Source organism: Ischnura elegans, chromosome 7 (genome assembly GCF_921293095.1).
Source record: "Ischnura elegans chromosome 7, ioIscEleg1.1, whole genome shotgun sequence".
In the NCBI taxonomy this organism is placed as follows: domain Eukaryota; kingdom Metazoa; phylum Arthropoda; class Insecta; order Odonata; family Coenagrionidae; genus Ischnura; species Ischnura elegans.
Window position 1 is genome coordinate 7,498,297 of NC_060252.1, and position 11,511 is coordinate 7,509,807.

General features: G+C 37.1%; 1 long non-coding RNA gene across 1 annotated transcript; it reads left to right on the forward strand.

Annotated features, from left to right (window-relative positions):
* The first annotated feature begins 3,952 nt into the window (after nt 1–3,952).
* Nucleotides 3,953–6,958, forward strand: LOC124161889. Its single transcript, XR_006865419.1, has 2 exons — nt 3,953–4,214; nt 5,052–6,958. It is a non-coding gene; the product is annotated as an uncharacterized LOC124161889 (long non-coding RNA).
* The last annotated feature ends 4,553 nt before the right edge of the window (nt 6,959–11,511 follow it).

Here is an 11,511-nt window from a genome sequence, read left to right on the forward strand (position 1 = left end):
TATTGGGGTCTCAATTACTCAGAAACACAACTTCGTGGATATCGGGTTTCGCCAGGGAACTGGAGACTTAGGGAAGACTGAGGGAGGGGAAATATGACTATGAGCGTGGAACAGGAGAGGGGGGGGGGAGAGAGAGAGTAGATTCTCATAAAGGCCGGTGTCCACAGTGAGAGGCTGCTCGCTGCGAATGCGCATTTTCTGCCTCAGGGTGAGACATACGCTCTTCAGCTAGTTTGTAACCACGAATGCTCACTGCGAGCACGCGAACCACCCGCATTCATAGTGAAGGCAGTCGATACTATATGTCCTTGATGTTTAGAAATGAGCAATTTGCTTTGCTGCTTTTTATTGTGATGGCGACGATTATTGGAAAAGAACAACGGAAAATGTTACGTTAGCACCGTTGGTGGGTTTAAAAAAAATATCAAAATCGGTTAGAATATGGGAAGAGACTCCTAGAAGACGCGAGGTACGATGAAGACCTGCCAAATTTCTTGCCAATGTCCAAGCAAGATTTTGAACATTTAATTACATTGATAGACCCTGCCGTGAAAAAACGTGACACGTACATGCGAGGTGATATTAGCTTCATAACACTTCACTAATTGTCTGACCAAGTCATGATTATCCATGATGACAGTTTCGTTGTGGAGATTTGTTGGTTTGCAGTGCAGAATCGTGGCACGACAAGCACACGGCTCGCCTCGAATTGTGCGACGCGAACGCCTCGTAGCGAGCAACCTCGGTACCCAAAATCCGAGGCAAAGACCAGCATTCGCCACGGGGCATTCGCAGAGAGAAGCCTCGCACTGTGGATACCGGCATTAATGCGACGGACATGTGCCTATCCACCGAGGGGCAGGGGGGGCAGCTACCCCACCCCCCCCTAGAAGCCAAAATTGCTAAAGTCTTTAAGCCAAATCAGTAACGAGTTGAAACGAAAGTATTCGCCAAATTTTCCTCAAACCAACGAAAAATGATATGTATTAGTATAAGATATTTAAATAAAATAAAACTATTTTTTCAAGGAAATAATCTCATAAACTAATGTCACAACTTGGTTTGCCCCCCCCCCCCCCCCCCTCCCGCCCCACTCCCCATTGTTATGATCCTGGGTACGCCCTTGGCGACGGATAAGATTAATTTCCTCGGCGCAAGGGGTTTGTGGTTTAAAAATTCACAATCGTAAAAAAATATATCGGGCAGCAAATTTTGGACGAAGGACGCACATGAGGTGGCCGCTTTCAGACGCCAATGGGCTTTGCGTTAATTTATTCCGCCACAGTTAAAAAATATTGAAATTTTACGCAATGCTACAAAATATTGACATATTCGAATGGCACTTGGACTTCTAACAATCTGTAGACTTGCATAATTAATTAGGTACGAAAGAAAATACCAACAATGATGGAGATATATGTACTGAAATAAAATATTTGTGTTGAAAATATGAAAGTATTGACCGTAGGCCAATTAGGAAGATGGATTACCATAACTGAAAAATATTGTAAAGAAATAATTTAAGCAATGCGTTGATACTCATTGTACATTTAAAGGAAATTCCTTTTAAGTTAATTTAAGATAACGTTACAAAAATAATGAAAATGCGATGAAAGGTTAGCAAAAGGTGTATCACTAATACTGAACTGTGGGCCTAAAAACCTTGTTAATCTAACAAGAGTGGTAAAAGCAAAGGAAGATACATGGTCGTTACTAAAGAAAATATGAAATTATCATACTTGGTAATGTCCATTACATTCCATCATGATACATGTGTAATGGTCAATATGTAATATAAATCGGTTCAGATCGTTTTATACGTAATACAGACCACGCCGTTTTGCTGCATATGAGCCGCCATGCTTGCGATTTAGAATGAGGCGGATCTAGGGGAGGTGCACGGGGGCACTTGCCCCCCCTAAAACCCTCCCCAGACCCTTTAAAATATGCAAGGTTTTCAATACGGTCCAATTATCATTTATTCGTTTTGTATAACGAGGTATCCTGGTGTCCCCCCAAAACAAAATCCTGGATAGGGCTTTGCTTTTACGGCGCCTGGATTTATATGGTACTTTCCATTATATTTCAGTCAAATACGACCACTGCCAATCAAGTGACTGTCGACGATGATATAAGGACATCTCCTTTGACGTTTTCCTACTTTCAAACCTAGGGCTTGACACCTTGGTTGTCTGGACACTCCACTGATCTCCGTGTAGCGGTTGGAGGACAAATGTGTCACAAGAAGTGATCTGTGGACCTCGTCAAAAACATGAGGACTCTTGAAACCCTCGTAGCCGAGTTTCTATTTAGGCGCCCCTTACATATATCGTTGAACACCACCCCTGTGACCTCATTAGATCCTAACGGTTGCTTCTTACATAATAAAAGTAGTTCTATTATTTTCCCATGACCATTAAACTAGAATATGACATTTTCATCCAGATACTCACTTTTTTTCTATCTCAAATTTTATAAACTTAGAATCCTCACGTGGCTCAATAAACTTAAATGATTGATTACGCTCGATACCTTTGCAGCCAAGTTTATCTTTTGCCCCCCCTTTGACATCGGGGGTGATCACCCTTGTGACCTCATTAGACCCTCACGGTTGGTATATCGCTAATGAAAGTAGTTAATAAAAAGTATTTTCCCATATCCATGAACCTAGAATACGGCATGTTCATCGATATATTATTCTTATCAAAATTAATGCATTCAAAGATATACAAAAATTTCATAAAAGTACATGATAATTAAACAAGTAATATTTGAAGCGAAACGACAAAGACAATAAGTTGGGAAAACAATATACAGAGAAAGGACTTTTTTCTATTTTTTTGGTTTTTAATCCCCACATATCTAAATAAAATTTGCATAATTGCACCCACACCATGATGTTAACTATATTCTACTTTCTGCTGAGTATTTGTGTGACTTCAATAAAATGAAGCAAACTATTAATTATGTATTTCACACCAGTAAAATAAACGCAATCAAAGGCAAAATTCATTAACATGAATGCATAAATAAAAAATGTAAAAAAGCTTTCTCATCGAAAACCAATTGAAAAATGGCTATAAGAATTATACTTAGATGGCAGATCAGCTTATCGAGAGAAAACAATTATGATTACATAATAACAGCATTGAACAAAAGACATAAGCAAAAAAAATGGAAAAACCGCAGTACCTCAAATCTTTATTAATTAAAGCTTGTTCTGCATGTACTAACAAAAATTAGGACATCCTAAAATTAAAAAATCAAGCATAAGAACTTATTTTAACAAATTAATTATAATGAATTAATCGAATTACCTATTTATTTTACATATAATATCTATTATCAATGCATATCACTTAAAAACACTTTTAAGAGCAGTGAAAATAAATACAATAAAAAAAAGATATAAAATAAAATATCATCGTCATTTCCACCAAAATAACATTCCAGTGATAGTAAAAAAACATAAAATGCATTTAAAACTATTTTCATTGTTTTAAAAAAGGCAGTAAAAATCATTTATCTGATGATAGTCATGAGAAAACAAAACAAAACAAATTCAATAAAAAAATTGGTAGATAATTAAAATTCAAAATATAATTAAATTACGTGATTATTAAATCATAAATATTATCATAAAACATATATCAAGCGAAACAACTAAAATAATACAGAAGGAAAACAACATAAATTGGACAAAATTACTAAGAGCCAAAACTTGGGTAAATTTTATCATCGCACAACTCAATAGCACATAGAATATCAACAGAATATGAGAAGACACTAAGGGCCGTATTTTTAAACAATACTCTTATCGCCGGAGTGGGATGAGAAAGAGTTGTATCTCCACCTACTATTCGCAGTCAAGAACGTTCCTACAGCAACACCAAACTCTTCCTCTTCGAAGTAGTGGGTGTTGAGTTGATCGCTGAAATTCTCATATCTACGTCATGCGTTGTGTGACGTTTGCTGCCCACAGTTCATTGCGGCAAGAACGCATCAACAAAAAGAAGATCGCTTCTATTAATAAAACTGGAGGACAACAAGATGGACAGGCTTACAAGGGAAGAGACGAAGTTGTTGATTGGCGTCATAACTAGCGTCTGGAGGTGTCGGAAAGCAAGAAGACGGATGCATTATGGAATGCGAAGAAGGCGAGATCCTAGTTGAATGTGCAGCACGAATTTAATTCGAACGAATTTGTTCGGAAGGTAAGTATGTTTGTTTGGAAGTATGATGGTGATAAATGCATTGTCTGATAGTTGAAAAGATTTTTGTTTCAATGAACAATTAATTATGAAAAATGGTTGCTGACTGATCGCTAACTATTTATCAAAGTCATAATTTTAAAACTATCTATAAATTCGGAGACATTTTCATGAAGAGCCATTCTGCGATTGCGACTATCCATGCTCGGCAGTTCGCGAGACAACTTGCTCATTTTCAACAAAAATCTAACATAACTCGTGTAAGTCTGTTGGTAACATCGACGTAGCTCATTCTAGGTTCGTAGCTAGTTCATTGGTTTTGGGGTTTAAAAACCGGTGAAAAGCTATAACTTTTTTTTAAATTCTTTGCTGAAATCCTCATAAAGTGCACTTTGGTGGTAGATTGCAAAAAACCTTCGTGATTATGTCGCGGCCAGAGATTTTCCACGAAACGTATTTCCCTTCATTTCCAATACAAGATTAGACGTGATTCGCGCCATGCGATACAAGTAAATCTTATTTTCCTGCGCCGAAATCAAAATCTTCACAACAATAATTCCAAGTTAATGGAATGTTAATGGAATTATTATTGTGAAGCTTTTGGTTTCGGCTTGTAGCGGCGGGGTAGGGGTAACAATTAAAACGACTCCGCAATGGTGGCGGAGTTGCTGTAATTGTTATTTGGTGGCAAAGTAAATAAATTCGTGAATATACGTAGTGTACGTGTAGCATTATCAATTGTGGCTGTAGTGATGGATATTTATTTTTGGTTTGGTTACAAGTCCAGTGATATATTTTGTCGTAAATCTCAATGTAACGGATAATTTTTCTATCTCACAGCGTACCGCCAAGCAATTGAGGAAGAGTTGTGATAATATCAAGATGAGGAAACGGGAAGAGCTGGCGAATGAAAGGCAGGAGATGATGAAGAGTGGTGGCGGACCAATGACACCCACCAGTAAGGAAGATTTGCCACCAGAGATGGAAATAGCCTCGCCGTCCGTCTCCTACTCTCCGGCGAATGCTGGGGACTCTGATGCGTTGGCGGTCCCTAGCGTTTCCCCGGTGGGTAGGGATGGGACCTTGGATTGTTTGCTTCCTCTCAACATTTCTGAGATATCAGGCAAGTTGATTAAAAAAACGGGTATGTTCCTATCATTATTAAAGGGAATTCCTTAGTGTTGCACTGAGATTATTATCAAGTAAAATATTATCATGTTGCATCTGTCAGTCAAAAAATATAAAATGTGTACAGTACCATGATTGTGCTTAAAGGAATACAACTTCGTTAAAGAGAAATTGACCTGCATCATACTAGCCTTTGTGTATTGTGTGGTTATTTTTCTGTGACCTTTATAAAATGTCATTGCATATCCAATATAATCATCATGGTTGAAGTTAAGTTGAGTTACTTGATGCTATTTCCAGGAATTATGTCACATGATTTTCATTAATCAACGTTATACTTTCTTATTTTTCCTCTGAGTTAAATGACCACCATCGAGAGGAAGCACACACTCCGAGGATGCAATCTGCAGGGACTTCTTGCAGTACAAAAAGGGCATAATTAATCAGGGAAGCGGCCATTGAGAAGGAGATGGAGGCTAGGCTGGGACTCATGGAATCTTACAATGAAAAGTAGGATGCCATCCAGCGGATCCGGAAGAGGGAAGCGGAGATTGCTTGTGCTATTAAGGAGCAGGAACTTGCCAATGCCAAGGCTGCTGGAAACATCATCCATATGGAGGAGGAATTTAAGAAGTGTATCCAAGGCATACAGCTTCAAACAGAGGAGGCGAAGTTGAAGCGTGTGGTATTTGTTATGATATATTTTGCTTGGTGTTGCTTGTGCTTTCATTTTAAAATTCTCCATTATCTTGATGTTTTTAAAGTCATTAGCAAATGATTATCTGCCAAAGGTTATTCAGGGAAAATATATTCATTGCAATTACCTAATTTTAGGGATAATGAAAACAAAATAAATGTAGTTAGAAGTTTGATGCACGTTTCAGTTTGAGCCTCTGCAGAATAGGCAAATTAGTGATGGGAATTCAAACTTAAAATACTGGTACTAGCCTTAGGCTCAGTTTATGGAGGCTTTCAATTTTGAAACCCAGTGTGATAAAATTGAATCCATGCAATGCTCTCTGAAATGAATTATTACAAATGAAGATATTAAAAGCATGTGAATGATCATTGTGTTTGCATATGGATATTAAGGTATAATGCATGCTTTGAGAGACCTAATTATGCCTGTATTATTGCATGGAGTTTATATGTATCATATGCTTATATGCCACTTCTTTGCAAGCTTTCAGATACTCCTCTATGAATTCCTCCTCTTCCTTGACATTGGTCAGCTCCTGCTCCTGCTTCTCTGTCCTGGGCTGCTGGATACCTCGATGTCATGAAAGATGCCATAACTCTGCTGCCTGCTTCTATGCCTTAACCTGAACCATTTCCTGTGGTGATGGTGCCCTCTCTGTAACTGGAAGAGAACTTTTCCCCGCCTTCATTACTCCTGCCTTTCATAAGCCATATCCCATCTCTTCCTCATCTAATTCTGCACATCCAACTAGCAATTTTGCCTTTTTTGCATTAGATTTTGCATCGTCTTCTTGCTATCGGAAATGTGTTTTGTGATTTTAATTTCAGTGCCAGCCAACAACTTTGTTCTTCCTTAGTAAATTTCTCTTGTTTTTGTAAATGTGTTTAATTTTCATTTAATAAAGCTAAATTCAATTGAACCTGTATAATGTTATTTAGCTGCATTTCCCAATCCCTATGTATGTATATCTTTCTTTCAATCTTTTCAGGTAAAATGATGACATAGGTAAAGGCAAGATGTAATGTAGTATGCATTCTTTTCATACAGTGAGTGGTCAACATCAAACGTGCAGTATGAGGTTCAAAATGAAGCAATTTTTTGGATAATTTTAACATGTTGGTGAAGGTAACACGAACTAATGGTTGGAAAAACTTTCGTTTAGCAAATTAAGTGAGTAATATTTATGTTAACGTGTAAGTTATTACTGCCTCCAGGTCAATCATTGCTGCTTTATCAATTTTATAGTTGCTTTCATGTAAAATTGTAAAAGACGTGTATTCATACCACCCATGAGTGAAAATAATTAAATACTAATCAAGTAGTATGCTTGAACAATTCCACTAATTAGTCATTTCACTGCTTACTCAAGGCATTACTGCCTTTAAAGGATCAAAGTTTTTAAAAATTCCATTTTATATTTTAAGTAGTATCAGTCACATATATCAATCGTCACTGAATATGAAGGTTGATTGAGTATGCCTGCGGACTTGATTCTCCTATGTACTAGTGTTCCATTGCTGACATAGAATTCCTTATTTACATTCTTGATTACTTGCTCCATGTTGTAAGATATTAATAGCCAATTCAGAATATGAATAACAGGGGTAGGCCTTCCATTACCTTACTCTGTAATTCCTTCCTTCTATCAGCCCTTCCATCAGACAGTCATGTTTCATTATCTGGCTGATTACCACTCCATTTTTTAATTAAAAGTGATTCTGCTAAGGTTAGTTCAAATATTTATAATTTTAAAATAGAACTGTTTAATTTTATTTATTTCTTGAAATTACATTGGCATAATTATTATTGGCATAATTATTATTATCACCCATGCATTATTAATGATTATTTATGCATACCATTGTATGTATGTCCCTACAAATATGAAATGGGTACTTTGAAAGGGCCTAACATAATGAGATAAGGTATTAAATTAGGAGAATGAAGTACCCGTGACAAGAGATAACTCTACCTATCTTCATGTTGTTAACTGTATTTATACATTGTAAGGGACATGCAAAGGAAGTGGGAGTCTTGGGCAGGAAAGGAAAATGAAGGAACTACCTATATGGATTTTCATTGGAATAATATAATTTTATTTAAGACTAAACAAGACCCATTACAATGGAACAGTACAGTATGGAGGTGTGTTTCGGAAGAGCTTTATGTATCAGTTAGAAAAATACACTAAAGGGATAAGCAGAATCCCATTTATTAAGAAGTAGAATTACTCAGCAACCACGGCTTGATATTTTCAAACCATAATATGCCTTGAGATGAAGCTGCCAATTTCAACATAAGATACGTTGTGATAAACTTGGTAAATAAACATTTACATACCTTTACGTTTAATGAAAACCATATGATCTATTCCGGTTTCCGTACAATTAGCCTAACTCTCCCCCGAACTCACAGTCGGAACATAGGTGCAGTCGATACCACCCAATACGTATACTCTAGGAAATCAACCTTTGTCATAAAAAGATGTCTTACATCTAGCAGTATTTTCCTCTGAAATTGGCAACTTATGTTTACATTTGTAACGAGGTATCAATGCCACCAGGTCATTACTGATGCTCTGTAACGGTTACCAAATATTTTGAACTCAATACCTTTTAACACTTCCCCTCCAAATGGAAAATTTTCATTCATACAATTTCCAAACTAAGGAGAAATCATACCTTAATTATTCTCAACACCGTCCCCTGAGCAACTCCGGGTAGATCGCCACAAACGAGATTTAATACTGTGTTACATAATCAAAGCGATAATATAAATCTTGCGTAAAAATACCACATACCTGGAATGACCCGGAGGCATAAAACCTAAAGGCAATTAGCAGTTTTAACATATACGGAATCGTCAGAACACGATTGCTTAAATGTTCACTCCATTCAGAGGGTAAAATAACGTCTGTTACGGTTCATATTGTGAAGCAATACCTCTGGAGAAATTCCTTTCTGAATAGTAGTACTCAATGATATTCTACCTATCCCTTAAGTGTATTCGTCCAACATAAATATACGACTCTTTCAACACATACCTTGAAAATTCAGCATCCATTTCATAACAACGGTTGTTTACTTACAGACTTAACGCTTTTTTCGTTCTTTTTATACGTTTCCTCATAACAGGCATATATTACGAAACAAATAAATATCATCACGTTAAAAAAGCGTAATTTTTATGGAATTTTGATCGCATACTGCAAAATGTGTCCGGAAAAAAATGACAAAATCCGGAGGTTAACAACGCATTCCGCCATATTAGGCCTTGAAACAGTTCCTACAATTTAGAAGGGTGGTCTGATCCATACTCAAAATAGTAGGGAGAAATTCGGTAAGCTTGTAGATGGAGTTGATTCTACTAAGAAGGAGGTACGTTTAAAAAACGCTTGGAGGTTGATTTCCCCCTAGTAACGCGTCACACAGGAAGAGTCGTTCCTCTAGGAACGTCTTAAAATACGGCCCTAAGATACCACACTGCTTTAGCCAGAGGAAAGTAAACGTAACAAATTAATTCTGAATTAACAACAATGAATAATTAATTCACTTTACTAATTGCATGGCGTAGACTTTCCTCTGTTTTCTCATGTTCTTTTGTAGAGGAAGGATGGGGTAACCCAAATCACCGCCTATAACACACAGGTTAACAAAATACATAGATCCAACTGCAGAAACCAAAATTCCATCACAAAGTGTTTTCCCGTAAATGGGGAGTGACACATTGTTTGGATGAAATGCAAAAGTTCAAAAACCAGTTTCCAACTGGTTGTGCAAAACCAGGCTTTCAAGTAGTGAAATTATTTCATACCATTAAAAATGTATCCAAGCTTTGCTTTTGGATGTGGGTGATGTGGGTCTTAAAATGGCTTATGGGTCAAAAAATTTCCCTTAACATTGGAGTGGCGCAAGATATGCTTGTGGAATTTTTTTCCGTAGTTTTGGTGGTTTTACTATGACTTTGATACTTGAGAAACTTGAATTTTATTATGGTGTTGAAGTTGGTTTCACAGGGTGCCCAGCCAATCAAAGCAGAAATACTAACAAAGCATAATTCATCCGATTTCCCAGGGATACTAAACAAAAGTCATGGTTAATCTTACGTAATTACTGCAATAGATAAGAAATCTAGAGAACCCAAAATTACTTTGACACTTTTAAATAATATTATATTTCTGTATTTACAAGGACAAGGAATAGGTTAATTATCACACATTGAATTTAGAAATTAAATTTATTCAATACAAGCCAAGACGCTGCTTCGAACTAATCAATAGATGCTGCCGTCACCTGGCATTCCATTCTTCGTATTTTTGAATCTTAATTGAGTCAACAGTGGTAGAAATTTCAATTCTGTTTTCTTGTCTGACATTCCACGTTTCCATGCAGCTTTAAACATTCAAATTAGCTACGTAATTATGACAAACACATTTTACGCCAAAAATGAGAGTTGTACTGTCAAAATCTTATGTGAAATGAATTAGAAATAAAAGATTTTGAAATTCCTGATTGGAGCAAAATTTCATGAATAATTTATGCATATTTCCACGGCTTAAAAATTCATGCAGAATTCCCTATTTTCCCGGATGCTGGACAGCCTGTTTTAACCTCAGTTGGTTTGGATAGGTGAGGGTAGAGCATGCCCTAGACTTATCCACAGGAATTTGAATATCACGCATTCAGGGTTGCAGGAGCAGTTTATTTCCCAAGGCCCCATGGCACTTCCAGGATTTCATTCGTGGCTGTCCAAAAGCTTCAGCTGGGATCTGAAGCTAAAACCCTTTGGCCAGCAACCAAGAGCATTAGGATACCCACTTGGAACCCACACTTCCCCTTATTATATGCTGGCAATAGGATGTTCAAATATCAAAGATGATCATGATGAGGTTAACTTAACAGTTGACTTTACAGGCAAATATGCCATATCAGGACTTCAGCCATTTTCCCTGTCATACCATTACATTTTAAAACAAAATGGAATTCCATGTTTTTCTCTGAATTTTCCATTTTTTTAGAAGAGTGGCCAACCTTAATTGGCACAGTTATATATGTAGTCAACTCGAGCCGCACATGCGTCCCCATTACCAGCCTTAGCGTCAGCACCGTAAAAACTCTTTGCTGCCAAATCAATAGTTCCTAGGCCTCTATCCTATGCATGACAACATGTGTCATATATTGATGGTCATTTGAACCCTTGATGAAAAGGCCGTAAATTTCTGTTTTCAGGGGTATCTGGAAATAATTTAAATTAAAAACAAATGGTGTCTAACATACTTATGATTTTCGTTTGCACACAAATCCAGAGAAAATGCGGATCATTCTTCACATAGCTCGGTCTTCCCTTTCTCCAGAAACATCAAATCTAAAGATTGTGTGAATCATTGGTCACGTTGCAGGCACAAGATTGTTCCATCCTTCCTCTGCCCCTCGTTGCTAGTCTCCATAATCGCACTCCTTCCTTTTTCCCTTC